The 27,250-nt window shown below is 40.8% G+C and overlaps 2 non-coding genes across 2 annotated transcripts; both read right to left on the reverse strand.

The window, feature by feature from the left end:
* Positions 1-5,236: 5,236 nt before the first annotated feature.
* LOC126005556 (U6 spliceosomal RNA) lies at positions 5,237-5,343 on the reverse strand. Its single transcript, XR_007494605.1, has one exon. It is a non-coding gene; the product is annotated as a U6 spliceosomal RNA (small nuclear RNA).
* Positions 5,344-22,035: 16,692 nt separating this feature from the next.
* On the reverse strand, positions 22,036-22,142 carry LOC126004827 (U6 spliceosomal RNA). The gene has a single exon (XR_007494073.1). It is a non-coding gene; the product is annotated as a U6 spliceosomal RNA (small nuclear RNA).
* Between the last annotated feature and the right edge of the window lie 5,108 nt (positions 22,143-27,250).

Here is a 27,250-nt window from a genome sequence, read left to right on the forward strand (position 1 = left end):
AAGCCTTTGGATGGATTCCTTATTGTTCTCTCTAATTCTGCTTACTAAGATTGAAGAATTTTAAATTCAAATGACAATTATTCAAGGCCTCTGGCAGAGTGCCTGGCACATTAGAGAAGTTCAACAAAGGTTGCCTTCATCCTTCCCCAGGCACGAGCTTGCTTTTAACCCACAAAGAAATGTTTCTTGCATTTGATATTATGTTGACTTATTTATTCATGCCCTTCCTATTCTAAAAGGATTGCAGGAAGCTCCTTAAGATATTTCCAGAATCAATTAGTTGTCATCAGGGAAAAATTGTGTGAGAGTAGCCAGGATCGCTGATCACTTTCCTGTATCAAATTGCCCAGAATATACTGAGGGTAGGTGTCTAACGCATCTCTTAGGTGCATGACCCCAACATGCAGCTAAAAGGGGTGATGACTTGCTAGGGACAAAGAGTTAAGATGTCATCTTCTTTTATGTCCTTTGTGATTTGACTTCGGCCCCCACCCTAAAGGTAGGGTCAAAGTATCTTCAGGAATGAATGAGTAGGTCACGCTGTTGCTGCTTGAAATTGAAAATTTAAAACATACAGGGGAAAAATACAAAGAACATTATAATTAAACCTCCATAGTCTATATTCAGAAATAGAACCCACTCGTTTTTCGTTGTATTTTTTTTCTTTCTTTTTTCAATGTATTTTTTAAGGAAACAAAACACTACAGTTAAAGTCATGTTTTAACTAGCCAAACGTGGAGTTAACTTCTAAAGCATTCGAAGGAAGCTTCTAGAACATGTCAATGTCAATATGCATACCTAAGGCATATGTGAGTCTGTGTGTGTTTCATGTCTGTAGAGAGACCCACATGACATGGTATGAACTTCTGGTATTACTCTCTTCCAATCCTACATTGCTTCCTTTGAAGAGGGCACATTGTTAGGTCAGGGTCTTAGACATTCCTTGGAGATGTCTTGTTATAAAAGGAAGTTTCCCTCCTCACTTCCATGGCCCATTCAAAAATTAAAATATTAACTTCAGTGACTTAGAATGTCACTACACTTTGGGTTAGGGTCACTAAGGAAATCATCTAAACTGAGGCCTCTAGGATGTATCATAATGGCCTATGTACTTACAGAACATTTAAATGAACACAGGGTAAAGACCAGAGAAAAGAAGAGAGACCTCAGGAGAAACTAACTTTACCAACATCTTGCTCTTTATGCTTTTACGCTCCAAAGACAGGAGATAATTCATTTTGTTGTTTACATAAACTGGCCTGTGGATCTTTATAACAGCAGACCTAACAAACAAAAACAGATGACTAAGTCTTCCACAGAAGACAAAAGTCACAATATTTTTAGCCTAATGGTGGACATTTGGCTCACAACTGAGAACATGGCTCTTCCATAGGTACATAGGTACATAGGTCTAAGAAGATCTCTGGAGCAGTAATCCTTAGAAATAAAGCTGCTGTGTTATGGGTGGGGTGTGTGTACATTTTCAAAAATTTAAATTGTTGCCAAATACATAAAAATTACACATAAAATTGTACTCTCAACAACTATGAATGAGAACTCTAGTTTTCCCACTTGCCAAGCAACATTTGATATTCTTGAGCTTTAAAAGTTGTGCCAATGTGACTGGCAAAAACAACAACAAAAGCCAAACGTTTAAATTGCACTTCTATAATTAGATAAAAATAGAATATTTTGTTATTCACATTGCTCCTTCATATTTCCTACCCATTCTCAATTCCTACTCTGTCTGGGTTTCCTCTGGGTCTTTTTCTACTTGATAGGTAAGAATTATATACATCTTCTGACGGGAAGTTATTTTGTAAGTACCTTCCCCAGACTACCTCTTGTCTTTTAATCTTATTCAGAGTATTATTCTCACAAAAGATTTTTAATTAGGTGTAATCAGATGTACCCTATTTATTGTCTCTCTCTTTTTTGTGTCATCTTACTAAAACAAACAAATCAAAACTTCCCTCTCCACAATTCCTAATGGTATTCCCTTTTGTTTTCTTCTAATAGTTTTAGTCATTTCCTCATGCTGAAATCTTCAGCACATCTTTAATTTATTTCTGTGATGGGAGTAGGTAGGAATTTTCTTTTCTTTCCTATTCAAAAGTTAATTGTCCCAACACCACCTACTGAAATATCAAACATTCAAATCATTAGTTAAAAAAAAAAACACACCTCAGTTATCCATCCCCAGACTGTATCATTTTAAGTAGTGTCATTTCCTGGTATATCTTCCAAAATGTATTAGGAGGGAAATGCACTCCTAGATAAGTAAATTAGTTGACCTACATGCGTATTTGGATATAAGCCAAGCAAATGTTAGAGGTTGTCTGCCAGAAAAGTGGCTTTGGTATTGGGAGAGTTGATGTTAAACCCTTCTTCCTGACAGATATGGAATATAAGACTAGGTGTCTTAGAAGGCCTCTCTGAGTTTGTAATGATTAAAACATCAGTGGCTCTAGAAGCCTTGTCCTTTCATTGTCCCTAGCAAGTAGACATCTAATCCATCAGACTAGTACCCCCTGCATGTAAGTGTCTGAAGTGTTTGTGGAGAGGATACACATTTACTGAATTCTTTCCTGCTTTGGTTTTTGACCATATGCATATAATGCCAATTCAGAACAATCATATATTTTTTTAATTTGGCCAGATCTGGCAGTGCTCAGGGGTTACTCTTGACTCTATACTCAGGAATCATACCTGGTGGTGCATAGAGGACCATTTGAGATTTGGGAATCCAATTCCATTGTAAGGCAAACACCCTATCCATTGTACTATTGCTCTGGCTCTTACAATCATGTTTTAAATAAAAAGAAAGCAATATCATGTCACTAAATTATTGATTTAAAGACCAAGAGAAAAACATTTCTGAATTTTTCTGTTTAAAAAAGAAATAGAAATATGAAAGCTTTGGAGAAGTAATTCAAATAAAAATTAGATTTCACCTTACTCAGTCAAAAATGAAGACCATAAAAAATGAAGCCATAGGTTTCAAACATTTCTTAGCCACAAAATACTTTGTTCAGACCTTTCTCAAGAGACCAATGTAAGAGATATGAAAAGAAAGGAATCTTGTTTAAAATGAGAGTCCCCACTGGGAACTTTGAGGGGCTCTGTGGGATGCCCCTACGCAGGCTCCTCAGAGCCCCTTGAAAAGTGTCCTTTCTAGTCTATGGATCTGAGATAAATTATAATGATCTTTCCTGCTTTCCTTATGTAGTAAAATGACTCCACCAATTCTCAGCATCATGGGAGTACCTTGGCCTATAGATGTTCCTAGGGAAACTATGGTTTCTGTGGTTCTAGCAGAATTTGGAAATGGAAGTGGGGAACAGCTGAAAATCAGCCAGGGAGGGTTGTGCAGGAGAGGCCCAAGGAAGCAGGCTGCAGATTAGGGGTGATGGCAGGTGGGGTTCCGTATGCCAGGGCATCTATTGGCAGGAAAAGCATCTGCAGGAGGCAGCAATTATGCACTGACAAGACCTTTCTAAGTTTGGATCTGGGAAGCAGCAATGGAGAGTTTAAGGAGATTTATGTTCTACTGTCTGTGCTTTGGAACCATTACTTGAGCAGAATGAGCATTGGAAGGGCATTTTCAATGGCAGTGAGGCTGAGTGGGAGAAAGTTCCAGATGTCAAAAGAACAGATGAAGATGGACTAGCCTGAAACTACACTACAGAGAAGCAGCAGAAAATTGACTTTGAGTTGGGTGATGTTCAAAGGAGGAAAAGCAGTGTTTGGAGTGGGAATTCTTGGAGTAGAGGTTTGTGCCATTGTGAAGGTTCAGATGACAGATACCACCTCATACAGTTGAAAGAAGGGAGAAGATTTTGGGCATTCATTGATGAGCTCTCTTTGGAAACAGGTTTATTTTATTTATTTATTTTGCTTTTTGAGCCACACCCAGTGACACTCAGGGGTTACTCCTGGCTATGCGCTCAGAAATCACTCCTGGCTTGCAGGACCATATAGGACTACATAGGATACCCGGGGGATTGAACTGTGGTCCATGCTAGGTCAGCTGTGTGCAAGGCAAGGCAAATGCCCTACTGATGCACAACTGCTCCAGCTCTGGAAACAGGTTTATTTTGAAGTACCTGTGAGGTGCCATGCTAGAACCAACTGTGCAGGAGGGATGTCAGGGAGTCAGCAGATAGATCTAGGACTCTCCTTTAAAAATGGAGTTTATCTTTTGGTACAAGGAGTGATCAGAGGGCCTGGCAGGTGACACTCACAGTGATTTTCAGTCAATCGGACCAGCAGTTCAATGAGCAGGTTTGAGGATATTCTTCTATAGCCCTGAAGTGATGGGGACCATTAGGTTACCCCAGAATTGCTTGGAGGATTATGTGAAAGCAGGAATTGAACCAGGGTTAGTTGCATACACAGTAATCCCTGTACTATTTCCCTGGTCTAGATTTATTATTATTAATAATAGCAATTATTATTTTAATGTTAAATAATGAGCCATAGTTTCATGTATGCCCCATAGTATGGGGCCTGGGCTAGGATATTCTATGATTTTCCAATAAAAGTATTAGGGATGTACAACATTATGTTAACTTTAGGTGTCTAATACATAATTCAACATTTGTATATATTGTGAAATGATCACCCTGTGCCCATTTGCCTTTTTTCTCTCACAATTTTCAAATCTGCAGTATATACTTCTTTATTATTTGAGAAACACCCTCAAGTAGTGCCCAGGGAGCCTTGGTCAAGTTGACTGCTCAGTTCAGTGCTACAGGCTACCAGGCCATATATTACAGTGCTTGGGATCCTGCAGGGCTATACCCAGTGGTGAACAGTGTTCCATGTGTCACAAGGGATATAACTCAGGTTCTTGTTCATGCTAAGCATGCCCATCTGACCATTGGGAAATATCTCCAGCTTGCAGCACAATATTGCTGCCTTGTCACCACACAGTCATTATGCTGTGGCATAAATATGTTTTCAACTGCAAGTCTGTAATACTTGATCCATTTTCTGCTCTTTTCAGGAAATATTTTTTTTATTTAAACAACTTTATTACATACATGATTGTGTTTGGGTTTCAGTCATAAAAGGAACACCACCCATCACCAGTGCAACATTCCCATCACCAATGTCCCAAATCTCCCTCCTCCCCACCCAACCCCCACCTGTACTCTAGACAGGCTTTCTATTTCCCTCGTACATTCTCATTATTAGGATAGTTCAAAACGTAGTTATTTCTTTTTTTTTTTTTTTAAATATGGAACGCTTCACGAATTTGCGTGTCATCCTTGCGCAGGGGCCATGCTAATCTTCTCTGTATCGTTCCAATTTTAGTATATGTGCTGCCGAAGCGAGCACAAACGTAGTTATTTCTCTAACTAAACTCATCCCTGTTTGTGGTGAGCTTCATGAGGTGAGCTGGAACTTCCAGCTCTTTTCTCTTTTGTGTCTGAGAGTTATTATTGTAAGAATGTCTTTCATTTTTCTTAAAACCCATAGATGAGTGAGACCATTCTGCATCTCTCTCTCTCTCTCTCTCTTTCTCTCTCTGACTTATTTCACGCAGCATAATAGATTCCATGTACATGCATGTATAGGAAAATTTCATGACTTCATCTCTCCTGACAGCTGCATAATATTCCATTGTGTATATGTACCACAGTTTCTTTAGCCATTCATCTGTTGAAAGGTATCTTGGCTGTTTCCAGAGTCTTGCTATGGTAAATAGTGCTGCGATGAATATAGGCGTAAGAAAGGAATTTTTGTATTGTATTTTTATGTTCCTAGGGTATATTCCTAGGAATGGTATAGCTGGGTTGTATGGGAGCTCAATTTCCAGTTTTTGGAGGAATCTCCATATTGCTTTCCATAAAGGTTAAACTAGACGGCATTCCCACCAGCAGTGGATAAGAGTTCCTTTCTCCCCACATCCCCACCAATACTGCTTGTTCTCATTCTTTGTGATGTGTGTCAATCTCTGAGGTGTGAGTTGTTTTGATTTGCATCTCCCTGATGATTAGTGATGTGGAGCATTTTTTCATGTGTCTTTTGGCCATTTGCATTTCTTCTTTGTCAAAGTGTCTGTCCATTTCTTCTCCCCATTTTTTGATGGGATTAGAAGTTTTTTTCTTGTAAATTTCTGTCAGTGCCTTGTATATTTTGGAGATTAGCTCTTTGTCTGACGGGTATTGGGTGAATAGTTTCTCCCACTCAGTGGGGGGCTTTGTATCCTGGGCGCTATTTCTTTTGAGGTGCAGAAGCTTCTCAGTTTAATATATTCCCATTTGTTAATCTCTGCTTTCACTTGCTTGGAGAGTGCAGTTTCCTCTTTGAAGATGCCTTTAATCCAACGTCCTGGAGTGTTTTATCTATGTGTTGTTCTATATATCTTTTTTTTTTTTAATTTTTGGGCCACACCCGGTAACACTCAGGGGTTACTCCTGGCTATGTGCTCAGAAGTTGCTCCTGGCTTGGGGGACCATATGGGACACCGGGGGGATCGAACCGCGGTCCTTCCAAGGTAGCGCAGGCACCTTACCTTTAGCGCCACCGCCCGGCCCCTGTTCTATATATCTTATATATCTTATGGTGTCAGGTCTTTCATCCATTTGGATTTAACAGTCATACATGATGTTAGCTGGGGGTCTAAGTTCAAGTTTTTGCAAGTGGCTAGCCAGATGTGCCAACACCACTTGGTGAAGAGGCTTTCTTTGCTCCATTTAGGATTCCTTGCTCCTTTATCAAAAATTAGGTGATTGTATGTCTGGGGAACATTCTCTGAGTATTCAAGCCTATTCCACTGATCTGAGGGCCTGTCTTTATTCCAATACCATGCTGTTTTGATAACTATTGCTTTGTAATACAGTTTAAAATTGGGGAAAGTAATTCCTCCCATATTCCTTTTTCCAATGATTGCTTTAATTATTCTAGGGTGTTTATTGTTCCAAATGAATTCCAAAAGTGCCTGATCCACTTCTTTGAAGAATGTCATGGGTATCTTTAGAGGGATCGCATTAAATCTGTACAATGCTTTGGGGAGTGTTGCCATTTTAATGATGTTAATCCTGCCAATCCATGAGCAGGATATGTGCTTCTATTTCCGCGTGTCCTCTCTTATTTCTTGGAGCAGTTTTATAGTTTTCTTTGTATAGGTCCTTCACATTTTTAGTCAAGTTGATTCCAAGATATTTGAGTTTGTGTGGCACTATTGTGAATGGGGTTATTTTCTGAATGTCCACTTCTTCCTTATTACTATTGGTGTATAGAAAGGCCATTGATTTTTGTGTGTTAATTTTGTAGCCTGCCACCTTGCTATATGAGTCTATTGTTTCTAGAAGCTTTTTCATAGAGACTTTAGGGTTTTCTAGGTAGAGTATCATGTCATCTGCAAACAGCGAGAGCTTGAGCTTGACTTCTTCCTTTCCTATCTTTTTCTTGCCTTGATATCTTTTTCTTGCCTAATCACTATAGCAAGTACTTCCAGTGCTATGTTGAATAGGAGTGGTGAGAGAAGACAGCCTTGTCTTGTGTCAGAATTTAGAGAAAAGGCTTTCAGTTTTTCTCCATTGAGGACAATATTTGCCTCTGGCTTGTGGTAGATGGCCTTAATTATATTGAGAAAGGTTCTTTCCATTCCCATCTTGCTGAGAGTTTTGATCAAGAATGGGTGTTGGACCTTATCAAATGCTTTCTCTGCATCTATTGATATGATCATGTGATTTCTATTTTTCTTGTTGTTGATGTTGTGTATTATATTGATAGATTTATGGATGTTAAACCAGCTTTGCATTCTTGGGATGAAACCTACTTGATCATAGTGGATGATCTTCTTAATGAGGCATTGAATCCTATTTGCCAGGATTTTATTGAGGATCTTTGCATCTGTATTTATCAGTGATATTGGTCTGTAATTTTCTTTTTTGGTATCATCTCTGTCTGCTTTAAATATCAAGGTGATGTTGGCTTCATAAAAGCTATTTGGAAGTGTTCCTGTTTTTTAGATTTCATGAAAGAGTCTTGCCAGGATTGGTAGAAGTTCCTCTTGAAAGGTTTGAAAGAATTCATTAGTAAATCTATCTGGGCCTGGACTTTTGTTTTTGGGCAGACATTTGATTACTATCTTAATTTCCTCAATAGTGTTGGGTGTGTTTAGATATGCTACATTCTCTTCATTCAACCGTGGAACATTATAAGAGTCCAAAAATTTATCCATTTCTTCCAGGTTTTTATTTTTAGTGGCATAGAGTTTCTCAAAGTAGTTTCTGATTACCCTTTGGATCTCTATCATATCAGTAGTGATCTCTCCTTTTTCATTCCTAATATGAGTTATCAAGTTTCTCTCTCTCTCTCTCTTTCTTTGTTAGGTTTGCCAGTGGTCTATCAATCTTGTTTATTTTTTCAAAGAACCAACTTCTGCTTTTGTTGATCTTTTGGATTGTTTTTCGGGTTTCCACTTCATTGATTTCTGCTCTCAGCTTTGTTATTTCCTTCTGTCTCCCTATTTTTGGGTCCTTTTTTTGAGTACTTTCTAATTCTATGAGCTGCGTCATTAAGGTATTCAGGTATGCCCTTTCTTCTTTCCTGATGTGTGCTTGCAAAGCTATATATTTTCCTCTCAGTACTGCTTTTGCTGTGTCCCATAGGTTCTGATAGTTTGTGTCTCCATTGTCATTTGTTTCTAGAAAGGTTCTGATTTCCTCTTTGATTTCATCTCAGACCCACTGGTTTTCAGTATTAGGCTGTTTAACTTCCAGGTATTAAAGTTTTTCTTTTGTGTCCCTTTATAGTTCACATATAATTTCAGGGCCTTGTGGCAGCGAATGTAGCCTGCAAAATTTCTATCCTCTTGATATTATGGAGGTATGTTTTATGTGCTAGCATGTAGTCTATCCTGGAAAATGTGCCATGTACATTAGAGAAGAATGTGTATCCAGACTTCTGGGGGTGGAGAGTCCTGTATATATCTACTAGGCCTCTTTCTTTCATTTCTCTTTTCAGGTCTAGTATATTCTGGTTGGGTTTCAGTCTGGTTGACCTGTCAAGTGTTGACAATGCTGTGTTGGGGTCTCCCACAATTATTGTGTTGCTATTGATATTATTCTTCAGATATGTCAACAATTTTATTAAATATTTTGCTGGTCCCTCATTCGGTGCATATATGCTTAGGAAAGTGATTTCTTCCTGCTGTACGTATCCCTTGATTAATACAAAATGTCCATCTTTGTCCCTTACAACTTTCCTAAATATAAAGTTCACATCATCTGATATTAGGTACGCCACTCCAGCTTTTTTATGGGTGTTGTTTGCTTGGATGATTTTCCTCCAGCCTTTTATTTTGAGTCTATGTTTTTTCTGACTATTCAGGTGCGTTTGTTGTAGGCAGCAGAAGGTTGGATTGAGTTTTTTGATCCATTAACCACTGTGTATCTCTTAACTGGTGCATTTAGTCCATTGACATTGAGAGAAAGAATTGTCCTGGGAGTTAGTGCCATCTTTATATCGAAGTTTGGTGTGTCTGTTGGTCAGTCTTGTCTTAAAGTAGGCCATTCAGTTTTTCTTTTAAGAATGGTTTTGAGGGCCCGGAGAGATAGCACTGCTTGCCTTGCAAGCAGCCGATCCAGGATTAAAGGTGGTTGGTTCAAATCCCGGTATCCCATATGATCTTCTGTGCCTTCCAGGAGCTATTTCTGAGCAGACAGCCAGGTGTAACTCCTGAGCACCGCTGGGTATGGCCCAAAAACAAAAACAAAGAATAGTTTTGAGTCTGTAAAGTTTCTGAGCTGTTGTTTGTCTGTGAAACCATGTATTGTTCCTTCAAACCTGAAAGTGAGTTTTGCTGGGTGCAGTATTCTAGGTGAAGCATTTATTTCATTGAGTTTTGTCACTATGTCCCACCACTGCCTTCTGGCCTTAATGTCTCCGGTGACAGGTCTGCAGTAAATCTCAAGGATGTTCCCTTGAATGTAATTTCTCTTTTTGATCTTGCTGCTTTCAGAATTCTGTCTATATCTGTGGGATTTGTCATTGTGACTAGGATGTGTCTTGGGGTGTTTTTTCTGGGGTCTCTTTTAGTTGGTACTCTTCGGGCATGCAGGATTTGATCACATGTATTCATTAGCTCTGGTAGTTTCTCTTTAATGATGTTCTTGACCGTTGATTCTTCCTGGAAATTTTCTTCCTGGGTCTCTGGGACTCCAATGATTCTTAAGTTGTTTCTGTTGAGCTTATTATAGACTTCTGTTTTATCTGTTCCCATTCTTTGAGTAATTTTTCCATTGTTTGATCATTTGCCTTAAGGCTTTTTTCCAATTTCTTCTGTATGGAATTGTTATTCATCTCATCTTCCAGTGTACTAATTCTATCTTCAGCTGCTGTTAACCCATGGGAAAGCTCAACCATGTTTTTCTTCAGTTCATCTACTGAGTTTTTCAGACCTGTTATTTGACCTGAAATTTCAGTTTGGAGTTTTCTGATTTCTATCTTCATATTCTCTTGATTCTTATTAGTGTTCTCTTCTATACTTTCTTTGAGGTCTTTGAACATCTTCCATATTGCGACTCTAAACTCCTTATCTGAGAGACTGACTAGTTGGTTGGTCATGTTTAAGTCATCATAGTTGCCATTGTCATTCTCTATGTCTGGCACTGGCCTGCATTGTTTCCCCATTGTCACACTTGTATTGTGGGTTTTTCTACATGTTGTGGTTGTATTCAATGATGTGCACGGCTGGGAAGCGAAGCTGAGCAGCCGTGCTCCTCTGGCTCCACCCTTTCTGGGCTTGTAAACTCACCTCCAGGGAAGGCTCCGGGGAAGGCGAACTGTCTGCAGATGAGCCACACACAGGATGAAATCAGGCCAAAAATGGAGCACAGCACAGAAGACAGGCAGATAGAGGTGCTGGCATCTGAGTTCCAGCAGAGTTCAGCGGCTTCCCCTTTCTGGGCTTGTAAACTCACCTCCAGAGAAGGCTCCAGGGAAGGCGAGCCGTCTGCAGATGAGCCACACACAGGATGAAATCAGGCTGAAAATGGAGCATAGCACAGAAGACAGGCAGATAGTGATGCTGGCATCTGAGTTCCAGCAGAGTTCAGCGGCTTCCCCTTTCTGGGTGTGTAAGCTCACCTCCAGGGAAGGCTCCAGGGAAGGCGAGCCATTCACTCACTCGCTGGGTAGCTTCAGAATGCAGTTTTTTTTTTTTTGGGGGGGGGGTTTGCTTCCCAGGGCTCTGAGGAGAACTTCAAGGAGTCAGAAAAGACAGAGAAGCACAGGACAGGGCTCCCTTCAGGTCTTCAGTTTCCTCAGAAGAAGCACAGCAGGGCAGAGACTCTGCAGGTGGAGCAATCAGCACTCCACCTGGCAGTCCCCACAGTCAGCCATTTCTTACTCACTCACTCACTCACTCACTCACTCACTCACTGGGTAGCTTCAGAATGCAGTTTTTTGGGGTTTTGCTTCCCAGGGCTCTGAGGAGAGCTTCAAGAATTCAGAAAAGACAGAGAAGCACAGGACAGGGCTCCCTTCAGGTCCTCAGTTTCCTCAGAAGAAGCACAGCAGGGCGGAGACTCTGCAGGTGGAGCAATCAGCACTCCACCTTGCAGTCCCCACAGTCAGCCCTCAGGAAATATTTTTAAGGCTCCATGAGAAGGACACAGCTGGGAGCCACTGTTCCACTTATTCCATATTTTGATCCATAAAAGATTGAAATGGGTGGTTCTGGGAGAAATCATATGATGCTTTAATCCTTCTTACCTGCACAGGGGCAGAGGAGTAAGTAAAGTAAATGGGCCCATTAAAATGGTGTTCTTATCAGTAAAGATGAAGGAACAGGTAAGAAGTCTTCTCCAGGATCCATAACAGTATTGCAAGTATTATATTTCCCTTGCATGCAGTCAACCTGGTTCCTTGACATCCCATTTGGTCTCATGAGCATCACCAAAAATAGTTCCTGAGTGTAGAGCCAGGAGTAGCCCCTGAGCATAGCTGAGTGTGGCCCCCAAACCAAAAATCATATAAAATTAAATTTTAAAAAGGAAGTATTACAGACACATCCCACAACTTCTGCTTTACTAATGGCCCAGTTCTGTTTTTTTCCCTCCTTCTTTAATCTCTGCAGAGACATCTAAACTCTAAATTTTGTGGCTGACAACTCCAGGGACTTTTTGGAAGCAAGGTGGATCACCTACCCATGTGCCTCTGTACTTACAGATGTCCTGGCAGCCATACCCATCATCCAGAGCTAATTGCCATATCTGCCCATTACCCAGTACCATAGACTCATCTAAATCTCAAAAGAGAGGCAAACTAAGCCACAAAAACTCATGGAAATATAGCAGTTATATATATCTAACTGCTGATCAGATTGGGACCCTTAGGAAGGGGAAAGGGCAAGTTTCCTGCTTTGCTTTAGCTTTGCAAACTGCACACATAGACACACCCTACAACTGCTGCCATAATTTCTCACTAATCTCTGTATCGATAACAAATCACCAAAACTCCAGGTATGCTGGTTTTGTGGCTGACAACTCCAGAGAATCTTTGGAGCCAGGGCAGTCTGCCTTACCCCACACCTGCCTTGCCTGTTCAGACATAGTGGTTGACATCATATCCATCATCCTCATCTGCATCATTGTCATTACCATCCTCTAAGGCAGCTGGCTTGATTTAGCTATTTGTACCCTCATTGGCCAGATGGACACTAACATCCCAAAGGATAGAGTCCAGTCCAGCAGTGAAAAACAGAATCCAGGGCCCTGGTAGTCTGGCTGCTTGGAAAACCATTAGACAATCTGAAACCTTGCAAAAACCTATCCCTAAAATTCTCACACTTGTTAGGAAGTTCAGGGATTAAAATTGCTTAGTTAAAATTATAAGGCGATTCCATTCTAAACCCTAAAGAAATCATTCTAAGAACATGGAAAAAGAAAAGGAGAAATGCTTGTTTCCTGAGGGAAGTCACTTCAGATTTGAATCATTTATTTATGTAACAAGCTTTTCTGGGCTGATGAAGAGAGCTGTCAGTCATACTCACCAACCTTCCTCAGGTTCCAGGAAGCCTGTCTTTGCCTCTTGCTTCATGTTTGAGACTCATGACCTCCTATTAGGGTTGGTCTCTTGTAGAACTTGTCCTAGAAAGGAAATCCTCTCATCAAGAACCTACAACTAAGGAGAAACCACAGCACATTCATTTTCATCCCCAGGAGTAACTGTACTTGTCTGAATCTTTGAACAAGATGGGAATGCAAGTGGACAGAGGCATAGTATCTCTCTTTTTCAAACCCTATGTCTCTTCGTGCCCATTTCCATTTCTAGCTATTCCTCACTGGGAATTTACAACCCCTGTTGAGAATGATTTGCCTTCCTGGACTTCTGGGGATCCTCTCTCTCCTCTTAGAAGCCCTCTTATCCCTGCTAATGTTAACAGTCCCACAGAACAATAGACAGTTTCTGATGTTCAGGTTAGTTCCAATCTCCTTTTTCTGGGTTTCACCACAGTTGATTCAGGGGCATTCCTAGGGCTCCGGCAGGAGTATCTATCTACCTTTGTGCTTCATCGTGCACAAGATGGACTGTATTTTAAGTCAATTATTGGTCAGTATTGTAAGTCAATTATTAAAGTCTATCTCACTTTCCCAGGACTCTCAGGGAAATCCAGTGTTGATAAAAAAACAATCCCAAAGCCTTTGTTTAAAAATCTTAGATATAGCTACGCCTGCGATTTTTACCCAGACAACCCTTTTGTTGAGTCAATCTCTTTCTGCATAAGTGCACTTGACTCATGGCCATTGTCATATAAAACCTAAGTGATTGATACACTCACTCAGAAAATGAGCAATACTCTTAAGAAAAAGGAATTTCTGAACATGGAACCTCCAGTTCTTTACTGTTGTTCTTAGATCAGTCACGTGCTGTTGAAACTGATTTCCCTCCTTATTTAGATTGAAGATGGAGGGAAGGGAGAAAAGTTGCGTCATTTCCTATACAGTCTGTGGGTGCCTCTGCCTGCAGGGGGCGCTAGACCACGGAGTCTGTCTAGGTAGGTATGTGTCATGCCAGGCCTATTTTTGGAAGAGCCCAGGCTGATGCCTGACTGTTAATCTCAGTCACACCAGGCATCTGCGAATTAAAGCAACTGAAGTGCCAAGTCCAATTCACATGCAGGCAAGGCTGGCTGGCAGTGAAGCGAGGGAAAAGCCACATACATGGTGGAGAGTACACATGAGCGAAGCTCTAAGGTAAGCTGTGTTGCTTTGTAGTATGTGATCGCAATTTAGCTTGCACGTATATTTCCCAGAATCCCCTTCCATGACACAGTTGAACCCCGGAGAAATTAACATAAGGTTTGAAGGCCATAATGCAGCAGTGAGCAGCCTTTACGCTTGGATGGCTGGACACCCTGTATCCTTTGCCACCGGGCATTGTAATAGGAACCCCAATGTTCACTGCTGTAGAGCCACATACATTCACTGCTATGAAACCCCACACACTCATTGTTACAGGATCCCACACATTCATTGTTATAGGGCCCCAACACTTAGTTCCAGGGTCCTACACATTCACTGCCATAGGGCTCCACACATTATTTTTTGTTAGTTTGTTTTTGTTTTTGTTTTTGCCACACTCTATGGCTCTCAGGGATTACTCCTGGTTCTGTACCCAGAAATCTCTCCTGGCAGGCTCAGAATGCTGGGGATTGAACCTGGGTTGGCTGTGTGTAAGGCAAACGCCCTCATTACTTGTTCTGCTATTGCTCTGGTTCCTCCCACATCTATTGCTATAGTGCCTCAAAATTCATTGGTACAGGCACTTACATGCCACTGCCACGGGCCTAAAAATCCACTGTTATAGGGACCCTATGCACCCATTGCTTTAGGGCCCTGTGAACTACTCCATCTTTCAAGCTTTACAGCTTATATACTGACTCACTTGTTACAGGAGGAGCAGGCAGAGAAAGAGTTTTAGTAGCATTCAGGCCCCAACTCTCTAGACAACCTCACTCCAGTTGTGACAATCACCCAATGACTTTCTTTGTGATCAGAACAAAATTAAACAGAGAATGGGGTTGTTTCTATAAAAACCAAACAGAGTGTAGAGAACTAGCTTCAGGAACCAGATGTCTTTGAGGCAACAGGGGAGAACGAGGCCAAGACCTCTGAGCACCTGATCTATAGTCTCCTTGCTGGGGCAAGAGGCCTGGGAGTGAAATTTTAGGGGACCAGGCAGGAAGAGTGAAATCCAGTTCCCCCTTAAAAGCACATCAAAGAAAACAAAAATGTCTCAAGGTGAAATCACGGGCATGTGTTTTCTATGTGTTTTCCACTAGATTGTTAAGAATCAGATATAAATCATGGCGTGGAATCAGATGGACCAATCCCATAGCTAGCTAGTCCCTACTGGGGATAACTGTTTCTGATTAGCTAGGAGTCAGCTGAAGACCAACAATGGGTGCCTTGCAGGGTCTGGGGAGGACAGGAAATTAAGCCACCTGGCATTTTGCCTATTATTCTTACACTTTCTTCTTGCTATAAATCCATCAACTATGAAATGGGAAAAATATATAAATTGGGCAGAGTGGGAGAAGTTGGGGTGTATGACTTTATTCCATTTTTCCCTCTGTAAGAGTGTCCACAAATGTTCAATATTCACTCCAGAATGAGAACACCTGTTTTATACCAGGTGCTATTTTATAAACAGGCACCACATGCCTGGCGGGAAACTAATGTCACATTTTTCCCTTAGCCAGAGCTTTGCTTTCTTCCATGGCAATGACAAGAAACCTGTTTGAGTTGAACAACCAAACCAAGGGCGGTGGAGTTAAAGATAAATGTTATGAAAGTTGCATAAAACATTATATCAAAACCCTTGGCAGTGTCAAAAAGCAAGATTTCTGAATCCAATGAGTAGCTGAAGAAGAAAATTTAATCCCATTTTTTCACTTTGCCAATTTTATAGCACTTCATTGAAAATGGAATCTCTAAAGAATCCATTCAAATTAGCTTTCCAGTTTCCCCCAAAGAACCTGCTTTAAAATAAATTGAATTGGAGCATGTGACATAATAAATGAGCATAAAATTCATGTTAGCTAGTCTGAAGAAAAAAAACTTCTTGTAATAAAGAAACAAATAATCTCACATGACTGAGATAAAAATAATCTTTAGATTGTCAGAACAAAAATAAGGGGATGTGTTATAAAAGTGATATGGTGCATCTGCCCCTAATGAAAAGGCCTTGAAATTTGTAATAAATGACAGATATAGAATTCTTTAGGCACAAAGATGATACTGGTCAGGAGTTGCCTTCATAAATAATGTGACAGCAATGAAAATTTCTCTCATGGGACCAAGTTTCTGTACAGGGGACCCACCTCGGATGAGGAACAAGGTCAAATGAGCTCATGAGAGGGTCAAAACAACCCTCTGTTCTGTGTAAACATAGTGTTGCCTTCCAGAGAGGCTTAATTTTCTTTTATTTTATTTTGGTTTTGGGTCATACTCATCAATGTACAGGGGTTTCTCCTGGCAGTACTTGGGGGACCATTTTGGGGTGCTGGAAAGTGAACCTGGATCAACCACATACCAGGTAAGTATCCAACTTACTGTACTATCTCTCCAGTTTCCATTGAAATGTTTAATTTTGCTCAAACATATACCTCACAAATATTCATTTCAAATCTCTTTGTAAACTATATTGGGTATTTTAACTATCATGAGTACTAGATTTGATAATCTCCCATACCACATGCTAGAGTTCTCTTAAAGGCCTGAGAGGGAATACAAGAATGAATCAATCAATAGAAAAATGTATTGTTTAAATCAGGTTAAATTTCAATTTACTAATTCTACCTTTAAAAATGATAGTTAAGTTGGAAATTGCTCTTTAATATAAGAGAGGTGTATGGTAATTTTCTTCCCTATGAACTTCAAAAAGAAACAACAGCTTGGTTTGTATTAAGAGGAAGCTTGATGGACTCTTCTGAAGGCCCTGCATGAAAAAGATCATACAAAAATGCATCTTATTAGGATCCCTATATTAGCATTTGTGGTTATATCTATTTGGGGTAGCATTGTTGGGTCACACCCAACTGTTCTCAGCAATAATTCTTGACTTTATGCTCAGGAGTGACCCTTGGCAGTGCTGTAGGGCCCATATGAGGGTGCCAGAAATTGAACTGAGGTCAGTTGCCTGCAAGGTAAGTGCCTCATCCCTGTACTATCTCTTAAGTCTGATTCTTTATGAATAATAATATTTGACTGGATGTTTATTCTATGCCATGTTTTATTACAAGGACTCTGTAGCTTCCTCACTGACTCATCACAATTTATGAAGGATTACTATCATAATCCAGTATTTACATCCAAAACAACCAAGGCAAACTTTGAACCCCAAGAACCTGGCTAGGCAATATCAGTGCTGTGTTATAGACACAGATAGTCTTGGCTATCATTAATGGGAAAAACTCAGCTTCAACAGAGAATGATGTCATGTCAAAGGCTAAAAGAGCATTGCAGAAAAGTACAAGTGTCCTATGTGTGTGTGAAAGGGACATACAACTAAACTGACAGCAGCCAGGAAGACCTTCCTTATGAGGAAGTTACCTGAAGACTCTCAGGCTGATTCACTCTGGGAGGATGAATGATGGACTAGAAGTAGGAAAGTTAGTCAAGCAGATAGGTAGGCAGGCAATAAGGAACAAAGTGTGACCAAGGGACCTGTAGTATCTACTGAGGACAGTCTGATCAAAATTCAACTTGACCTCTCACAGCATTCTTTATTCTAGTGATTGTAATTTTCCCTTCTACTCTTGGAAAGTCAAAAATTCTGGAGTTAAGCTTGGTATCTTCTCCTCTACATCCAATGTCCTTAACCCATACCAAGTTTACTTGCCCAGTGCCCCTACTCTAACCCAACACTCACCACAGATCCTATCTAATTGTTTCCCCATTCTACCCCCTTTCCTGAATCTAAATCGCTGTCATTTCATCTAAGACTTGGCCAGAAGGCACAGCAGAGCCATTATGTATGAATTCAAAGTACTGTCTGATTTATTCAGGCCACCTCTGTCCTCTTTTAAATACCTGGCATGGTCTGCTTTGCTTTGGGGGCAAAAGCAAGATTTTCTGCTTTGGTGTTCAGGCTGACCCTCTTTCTTGATAAATGCAGTATTTGCTTCATGAATTATTCTGCTTATTGCCTGAGCTATTATTACACCTAAATAAAGTGCCACCATCTCCTTTCCCCACAATGCTCAGATGATCCTACTGCCCATGTTTGCTGTCCAACCCCTTGACTGTGGTCAGCCTCTTTTTGGTCTTTTTTACTCACTATGGCCCTCATTCAGGAGGATCTTAGGAATATGCTCTCCCTTCCTTTGAATTTGCCACTCTCCTCTTCATTCATTGAGATTTCAGTTAACCTTTAATTAATCAAACCTTACAAGCCCATTTACCCCATGGATCTGACCTGTCCCCTTTGATTTCTCTGTTCCAGAGACTATTCTTATATGACTACATTGGATTTTCCTCCCCACACACACATTTTATAGCCTTCATCTCAGTACTCTGTATGTAGCTCTCTTTGGAGACAGGGCCTCTAAGGGAACCTCCACTCTGAAGTATGTGATTGTATTTGCAGAGAATATCATTAAAAATAAAAGGTAGAAGGTGGTTAGGATGTGCCCCTAATCCAGTGTCAGTGGTGCCCTACTAAGAGGATGAGATTTGGACACAGACATACAAAGGCATACAGTGGAGACATGAGAAAAAGGGTCTTGGAGAGAATCTAATCTAATACCCTGATCTTCAATGTTCAGCAAGTTCCCTAAAGACAGAAACTAGGTCTGGATTTTTTGTTTTTGTTTTGTTTTTGGGCCACACACATTTGATGCTCAGGGTTTACTCCTGGCTAAGCACTCAGAAATTGCCCCTGGCTTGGGGGGACCATATGGGATGCCGGGGGATCGAACCACAGTCCTTCCTTGGCTAGCACTTGCAAGGCAGACACCTTACCTCTAGCGCCACCTCGCCGGCCCCAGGTCTGGATTTGTTTAATATGATCTCACCAGAGCTCAATTCAGTGCCTAGGTACTTAATAAATACTTGCTGCTTGAATGGTTGAATGAAAGAATAAATGAATGAATGAATTAATGAATAAATAAGTGAAGACATGCCAGTCATCATGCTGTAGTTTCACCTTGAAAACTTTTATTATTTGACCCCAGAGGGCATCCAGAAACAAAAGCACCATGCATTGACTAATGTGGGCATTAGCACACATTCTGCTAGATATAGTGAATTCCTGGAATTTCAAGTGTTTGGTCCCTCAGGTAGACACTGTTCAGTGAAATTTCATCTTGTGGATTTTATTTTAAATAGACATACATTTCTCTTTAGGAGAGACAGAGAGAAATAGAGTGAGAGAGAGTGAGAGAGAGAATTCTAAGACATATAAATCCAACATCCTTGCAATTGGAAGAACATTTTGTTTGTATCCAAGTCCGCTGATGAACTACATGCTTGGTTTAAGCTTGAAAATGTCCTTGCTGCTTTCTGTGGGGACAATGATACACAGATCAGCATGGAACTGTGTCTACGAGGGAGGGATACCCAGAGAAGGTCCCTCAGAGTCTTCAGAGTCCTCCTCCTTTTGGAAAAACTCATTATTCACTTAATTATTCATTCTGTTTATTTACTGTATAGTTATTACACATAAATATGGTGCAAATCCCCAGAATCCTCAAACACCAGATGCCAGTTTCTTTCTGCAGTCCCCAAAGACATAGCCAAGCCATCACTGTGAGAATTAAAACAACAACAACAAAAACCCAATTAAAATTGTGCCAGCATGTTCATTTCCAAAAGAAAAAATCCTGCAAATGAATATGCTTTGAGTCACTCCCCTGTTTCTGTAGAGGAGCAAAAAACACACGCTGAAAATAAAAAATCAACTTAAAAATAAAAACTGGCCTTGATTTTATATTTAAATCATAGCTACAGTGAACTTCGAGTCTGTACAGGAAGGGCATTGGCTGTCAACATGGAGTGTTTCTCCCATTAAACAAATCGAATAAGAGGGGGAAAGAGACATTTTGCTTCTCAGTCTTTTGATGAGTCTGGCATCCAGTGATATGGGGGGGGGGGTGGAAAGAGAAGGCAACATGGTGACGTAATTGTTGAAGTTTTGTAATTCTTGTGTGGCCCAAACTCTTCTTCCTTTTGATCAAAGGTGTTGAAACTAAGGTCTATCTTGCCTTTATGGATATGGGGAGGGAACCCAAAGTGAACCCAAAGGCCATGGTCTTCCTACAAAGTCTCACTCCTGCTGGAAAGAGAGCAGGAGACAAGCTTCCTGCCAGATAGGGCTGGGGAGCCAGAGAAAAGGAAATGTAGTAGGCATAGTCCTGCCCAAAGTGCCAGTTCAGCTGAAGGATGTAGATGTTCAGTGTTGAGGTTCAAAGTCACCATCCAGGCTCAAACCTCAGGTCTTCTATTTACTCCTAAAACTCTTCCTAGGGCCAAAAGGGGATTTCTTCAAGCTCTGTATGTAGGAACCCAGAGTTTACTCCCATATACTCTGGTTCCTCCAAGCTACTTCTCAAAACATAACCCTCCCAAAACAGAAAGACCCTTTCTTTCTCTGCTCTCATCCCACCTCTTGAAAATGACAATGATCTTTTTTTTCACTGTTGGCACCAGAATGAAATGTGACACAAGGGTCTCAAACTCAATTTACCTGCGGGCCGCAGGAGGCAAAGTCAGGGTGATTCTTGAGTGCAAAGTCAGTAGTAAGCCTTGAACATTGGGGTGTGTGACCCAAACAACTAAAACAAACAAAACAAAACAAATTCCTCTAGGGCAGGGTCACAAAATGTTGTACAGAGGGCCGCAAATGGCCCACGGGTCGCGAGTTTGAGACCCCTGCAAGAGCAATGATAGCTGCAGCAGGTGATTATTCTCAGTGCCAGTGAGTACCAGTACATAGGGCTCCACAAGCCCACGCATGACCATGGCGCTGCTTTTGCTATTTTCCATTTCCAAGGTAGCTGAGAGACTACCCTTGAGTCACTAGAATATTGCTCTTCTTTGACACCTCAGGGTTGATTAAATCCATTGTTTCCTATCCCATAATGCCTCACGGTCATTTTGTTACCTGTTGCAAATTTTTCCTGGTCACGTCATCTAATTTGGGGTCCTTTTTGCTGAGAGGACAAAAACCATTTTCTAATCTATCAGGCAACCACATCATAAAGTAGCAGGCTCAAGAAACACAGAAGGTCTTCATTAATAATAGATGGACTCCAAATGCCATATAATATTTTATTATTTCTTTCTGATTAACATAAGATTAATAATCTGTTGCTGCTTTAAGAATTCATGGGCACGAGTGGCTGGGATATTAAGTTATTGCTTCAAGTAGACATGTTAAACAGTGAAACTCAGGCTATCATAAAAAAATGTGGTAAAACTGAGAAAAGCCATTGGAAAGTAAAATAAGATCACTGTCTTAGACTTCAATTTTCAAAGCAGCTTCTCTTTCAGATCAGCACAAATATGATTTTATTCTCAGAGGCCCCCAGTTAAATTGTGCACCTTAGCCCCTTCCTCCTCGGCAGGCATTTCAAGCAATGTTGCTCAAATGCCTTCTTTAGAGCAGAGGAGAGGATACAAGAGGAGATGAAGAAGTGGGAGTGGAGAGTGTGGAAAATTCAGTGCATGACCAAGTCAGGCACCCAGAAAATAAGAAACTAGAGAACCCCCTTTAGATGAACTCAGCAGCCTCTTCCCCAAATATTCAGGTGATTGGAATTTTTTTGTTTGTTTGTTTTTGGGTCACACCCGGCAGTGCTCAGGAGTTACTCCTGGCTCTACGCTCAGAAATCACTCCTGGCAGGCTCGGGGGACCATATGGGATGCCAGGATTCAAACCACCATCCTTCTGCATGCAAGGCAAATGCCTTACCTCCATGCTACCTCTCCAGTCCCAGGTGATTGAATTTTTTAACTTTCAATTTTTATTATAGTTTCGGCAACATGATGATGAGAATAGTGTTAATGTTTTTTTTATTTGAAATGCCTCACGAATTTGCGTGTATTCCTTGAGCAGGGGTCATGTTAATCTTCTCAGTATCATTCCAATTTTAGTATATATGTTGCTGTAAAGAGCATGTGTTAATGTTTTTGATATTGATGTAAGAAGTTGCTGCACCAAAGTGTTCAATACTCTCCTATCCTCTAGTCCATCTCTTTCTCCTTTACTCTCCTTACTGCTTAGTAATATGTTTTGTCACCCACGACCAAGGATTTTATATAATCTATTTCCTTATTTTATTTCACTTAGTGCCAGAGATGAGTGAGACCATTTGGTATTTGTTCTCCTCTCTCTGACTTTTTTCACTTACAATGTGGCCCTCCAGTTCCATCCAAGGCTCAAACTGCACGATTCCCTTTTCTTCCAACTTCATTGTATTCTATTTTTTTGTTTTTGTTTTTGGATCACATCCAGCAGCGCTCAGGGGTTACTCCTAGCTCTACTCTCAGAAATCACTTTTGGCAGGCTCGGGGGAGCATATGGGATGCCGGGATTTGAACCACTGACTTCTACATGCAAGGCAAACATTTTACCTCCATGCTATTTCTCCGGCCCTGAACTTCATGGTATTCTATTGTTATACATGTCACAGCTTCTTTAGTTATCCATCTATACTTGTACATTGGGTTATCTCTATGTCCTGGCTATTGTACTTTGTGTTGCAATGAACATAAGTGTGCATATATCTTTATTGTTGTTGTTGACTTTTGAGCCACACTGGCGGTATTCATGAGTCATTCCTATCAGCTTGACCATATGGGATGCCAGGGATCAAATCCAGGTCAATCACATGCAAGGCAAATGCCCTACCTGCTGTGCTATTGCTCGGCCCCTACATATTTTTTTGAGTTAATTATTTCTTGCAGTTAAAAACAAGAAGTAAAATTTCTGGGTCATATAGAAGCTTTATTCTTAGTGTTAGTGTCTAAAGTCAAAGGACATGAGAAAAACTCCACCCCTATGCATCCACAAACTGCAGAGGCGAGAGCAGGGCTCAGAGATCCCACAAGCCAGGAGTTCGGTTCCTCTTGTACTGGCATGTGGTGGGCACTGGGCTGAACAGCTAGCCAAAGACCCCCCGGACTGACCACATAGTTCGGGGGACAAGATCCCCCACGCCAGAATGGCCTTCATGGCCACACCTGGTAACCTGGGCCCTGGGGGGATGAGTGGGGAGGAAAACTCCACCCCTATGCATCCACAAAGTGCAGAGGCGAGAGCTGGGCTCAGAGACCCACATGCCAGGACAGCTAGCCAAAGGAAAAATCCCTTAATCATACCAGACCTCCTACAGGGGTGTCTTTTCTTACTGATAACCATTTTCTTTTTTTTTTTTTTTTTTTGGTTTTTGGGCCACACCCGGCAGTGCTCAGGGGTTACTCCTGGCTGTCTGCTCAGAAATTGCTCCTGGCAGGCACGGGGGACCATATGGGACACCGGGATTCGAACCAACCACCTTTTGGTCCTGGATCGGCTGCTTGCAAGGCAAACGCCGCTGTGCTATCTCTCCGGGCCCGTGATAACCATTTTCAAAAGCATGCGGGTGCATTTGCGCCCGCACAACAAATACCCTTTTTAACATCATCCAAAAATAGTCCAATTCTTGACTATTTATAGGAAAGCAAATGGAATACTCTGTATATGGAGGATAGCACTCAAATAGATCTCGAAGTCAGTGTATATGTGAACGTTACTTTCTATACAGTGGTCCTCTCTGATTGCCAAGCCTTATCCATAAATAATTCATCTATACAATGTATATAGCCCCTCTGATATATTGCCCCTCCCCCACCCAGAGGCCCTTCTACTCCCTCATCTCCCAACCCGGATTTGTTATCTTCCCCTTATTTAACCCTCTTTACCCTCAGTTCTTAACTCATTAGGCACCAAGACCGACCTCCTGCCCCAACAGACTATCATCCTGCTCCTCAATGAAAGACACCCTCTGTACCCCCCATCTCGTGTCTTGGCAAGAAAGCACAACCAACATGCCTGCTGCCTTAAGCGTTGTGGCCCCTCTCACCCCCATCAAATCGTAGACTGTTGCATGATACTGGAAGAAGCTTCAGCAAAACCCCCAGCTCAAGGACACTACAGGACCCTGAAATGCCGCAAATCATATCTCAAACTCTAGACCAAGGTCTGTGATACAAAAAAGTGCCTTGGCTTTCACTCCCCACAAGAATAGCTCAGAAGACCTAATTGGGAGGCCTATATTATCTATGTAAGCTTAATACCTTTATAATAATGCACCTTAAGATATGTATTCCTAAACATACAGATAGCCTACCCCATCACTTCTTTTCTTCAAATACCTTTTGTTTTTTTCTTTTGTTTTTTTCCTTTTGTTTTTTAATTTACTTTTTAATATCAGTTTTATCTATTTGTTCTATTTTTTATATATACATATTTTCTCTATCCTCACCAGTTTTGGTGCTGCTTGGTACAATAACCAAGAAAATGTCTTGCCTGGGATAAAAGCTCAGACCACACCACAGATACTGTGTGTGTAGCCTGTCATCCTTACCCGGAATAGCACCAGCAATACAAAAGGACACCATATGTTTTTGTATAGGCACAGTAAAGAAGGGGAAATCATAGACACAGAAACAAGATCTTATCTTCTAAGGATAAGAACTCTCACTTTTTATACAAGGGTGCCTCCCATCCTGGAAATATGTCATGTGGATACAACTCAGTCTCAACGAGATCGGACAGTGTTAGTTCATTCTCAAACCCCAGATCCCAGATGTAGAACTGAAACAGATCCCTGCAACACCACCAGGAACTAAGCACCGTTAGGAGATATACTTGTGCCAGTGTTAATATGACAACGAGGACAGCGAGGAAAGTGACAACTTGACCTAAGACCAGGAGGTCCTATCACATCACCTAACACTAAGTGGAAATCAGAAGATGTATCGTCCTTTGAACTATGAAAAATAAGAGAACTAACTACAGAAAACTGACTTTAACAACCGTGACTGGGCAGAACTTACCTTGAGACCATTATGGAAAATCCTACCCTAGGCTGTAGCCCAGGACTCTTACAAAAATCAAGGTTTCTTGGTACAGAGGCCAAATTTTGACAACAGAGACTGAGCAGAACCTTTGGAACCATAATTTCCTAGACTTCGGCTTAGGAAACAAGCAAAAAATTGGAGCACATGATATAGAAAACTGAACACACCAACAATGATGAAACAGAACCTCTAGAACTGTAAGGACTCTGTCCTAGGCCTTGTCCTAGGACCTGCGCAAATACCAAGATTGCTAGCTACAGTGGCCTGATTTCTCATCCACAACTGAGAGAAAAGTTTCCTGACACCACAAAAACAAAACAAACAAACAAAAAGAAACCCCTGGGATATGGCAATGAGTATGAATGCAGCCAGTGGTTATTCCCATGACAATATACTTCAAGAGTGGAGAAACCCCGAATCTCTTAGGGAATTTCCTTCCTTTCCCAATACTTACTGTGCCTATGCAAAAAAAAAGAAAAAAAAAAGTGGGGGGAACACCAAACCCTGCCACTCCAGCATTCCTTTTTCTTGTTTTGTTTTGTTTTTGATATTATTTTCCTTCTCCTTTTTCTTCCACTTTTTTCCTTCTCTTTCACTCTTGTGGATATTATTTGGTGATTTATTTTTTTTAGTAGTTGATAACCAAATTTTTCTTCTCTTTTCCTTAACCTTTTTATCTTCAACAGAATAGCATAACTTGAATCATTCAGCCTCATAAATTGAGGGGGGGAAATGATGATACCAGGACCAGTCATATGCACATGTAGTTCGAATAAAAAATGACCAGACTGGAACACCAAACCCAAAGTCAATGACAAAATAGATACCCAATCTACAACAAGCTGTAAAGTGGAGACCAATTACACTAGTATTCTGGGGGATAAAAGAGGGAGATATGGGAGACATGCTGGGAACAGGAGGGGAGGGAGGACAACATTGGTGGTGGGAATGCCCTTCATTCATTGTCACTCTGTACTGTAAATAATTCTGTGTAATGCACTTCAGTCACAATAAAAAAAAAAAAAGAAAAAAAAAAAAGAAAGTCAAGGGACATGACTATACAATTGAGGTAAAGCAAAGCCAGGCTTTATTCCGTCTACCAACAGCTCTAAACTGACCACTTCTCACAGGAGGCAACCCCAAGTGGGATAGTGGCTAGCTTATATAGGATTGTTACAGGGAAGTTACCATATATGATGACCATTAAACTTATTGGCTAGCATCTAAGGAATTTTCCACAGAGCTAGCATGTGGCCTTGGTAGGTTATCTACCCTCAGAAGATGTCTCAGGGTAGTGTTTGTGGTATCTAACAGCCTTGGGTGTGTGTGTGTGTGTGTGTGTGTGTGTGTGTGTGTGTGTGTGTGTGTTGTGTGTGTTGTGTGTGTCTGTGTGTCTGTCTGTCTATCTGTCTGTCACAGTTGAGAGATGGAAACTTAGCTTTAAATGGAACTTCAGCCTTAAAACAGGAAATGGATCAACAAAATGGAGTACCTTCTGCTCTAGTCTTCACATCTAGCTTTTGAGAAATTTCTATACTGCTTTCCATAGAGGCTGAAATATGTGGTTATTTTCAATCTCTTTGATTGAAACAACTTGTCTTACCTGTTGAGAGAGTATCTGATTTACATTATGATTTACATTTACAGTTCTATCTCTCCATAGTCCTCTATACATGTTTCCATAGTCCATCAAATTGCTACATATCCTATCAATTACTTGAACTGACATACTGGAAATTAACATTTTTAAAGGCTCTACAACCCCATGCCATAAAAGTATAAATTTATTACTATTGTTACGGAGCAGGGATCAAACCTAGGGCCCCACATATACACTGCTCCATATTTAATCTTTGACTAAGTATTTCTATAGCTTCTTTGGGCATGGTAGCCTTGATTTATATAACAAAGTCATAGCGTGACTTTGTTTATTTATGTATAATAGGAATTAAGCAGCTTATTATCTAAGTCAACCTCCTCATTGAAACAAAGAGGAAATTGAGTTTAAAAAAGTGGTTAACTTGCTAATGCACAAGAAGCAGGGATTGAGAGTAAGTAATTGAATGTTCTGATTCTTAGCACAATATCTTTCATAGAAATTCATCTTTTCCATCAATGCATCTAGACACACTATGTGCTCATATAGTGCCAGGCACTAAGGA

Source organism: Suncus etruscus, chromosome 3, assembly GCF_024139225.1.
Source record: "Suncus etruscus isolate mSunEtr1 chromosome 3, mSunEtr1.pri.cur, whole genome shotgun sequence".
NCBI classification, from domain to species: domain Eukaryota; kingdom Metazoa; phylum Chordata; class Mammalia; order Eulipotyphla; family Soricidae; genus Suncus; species Suncus etruscus.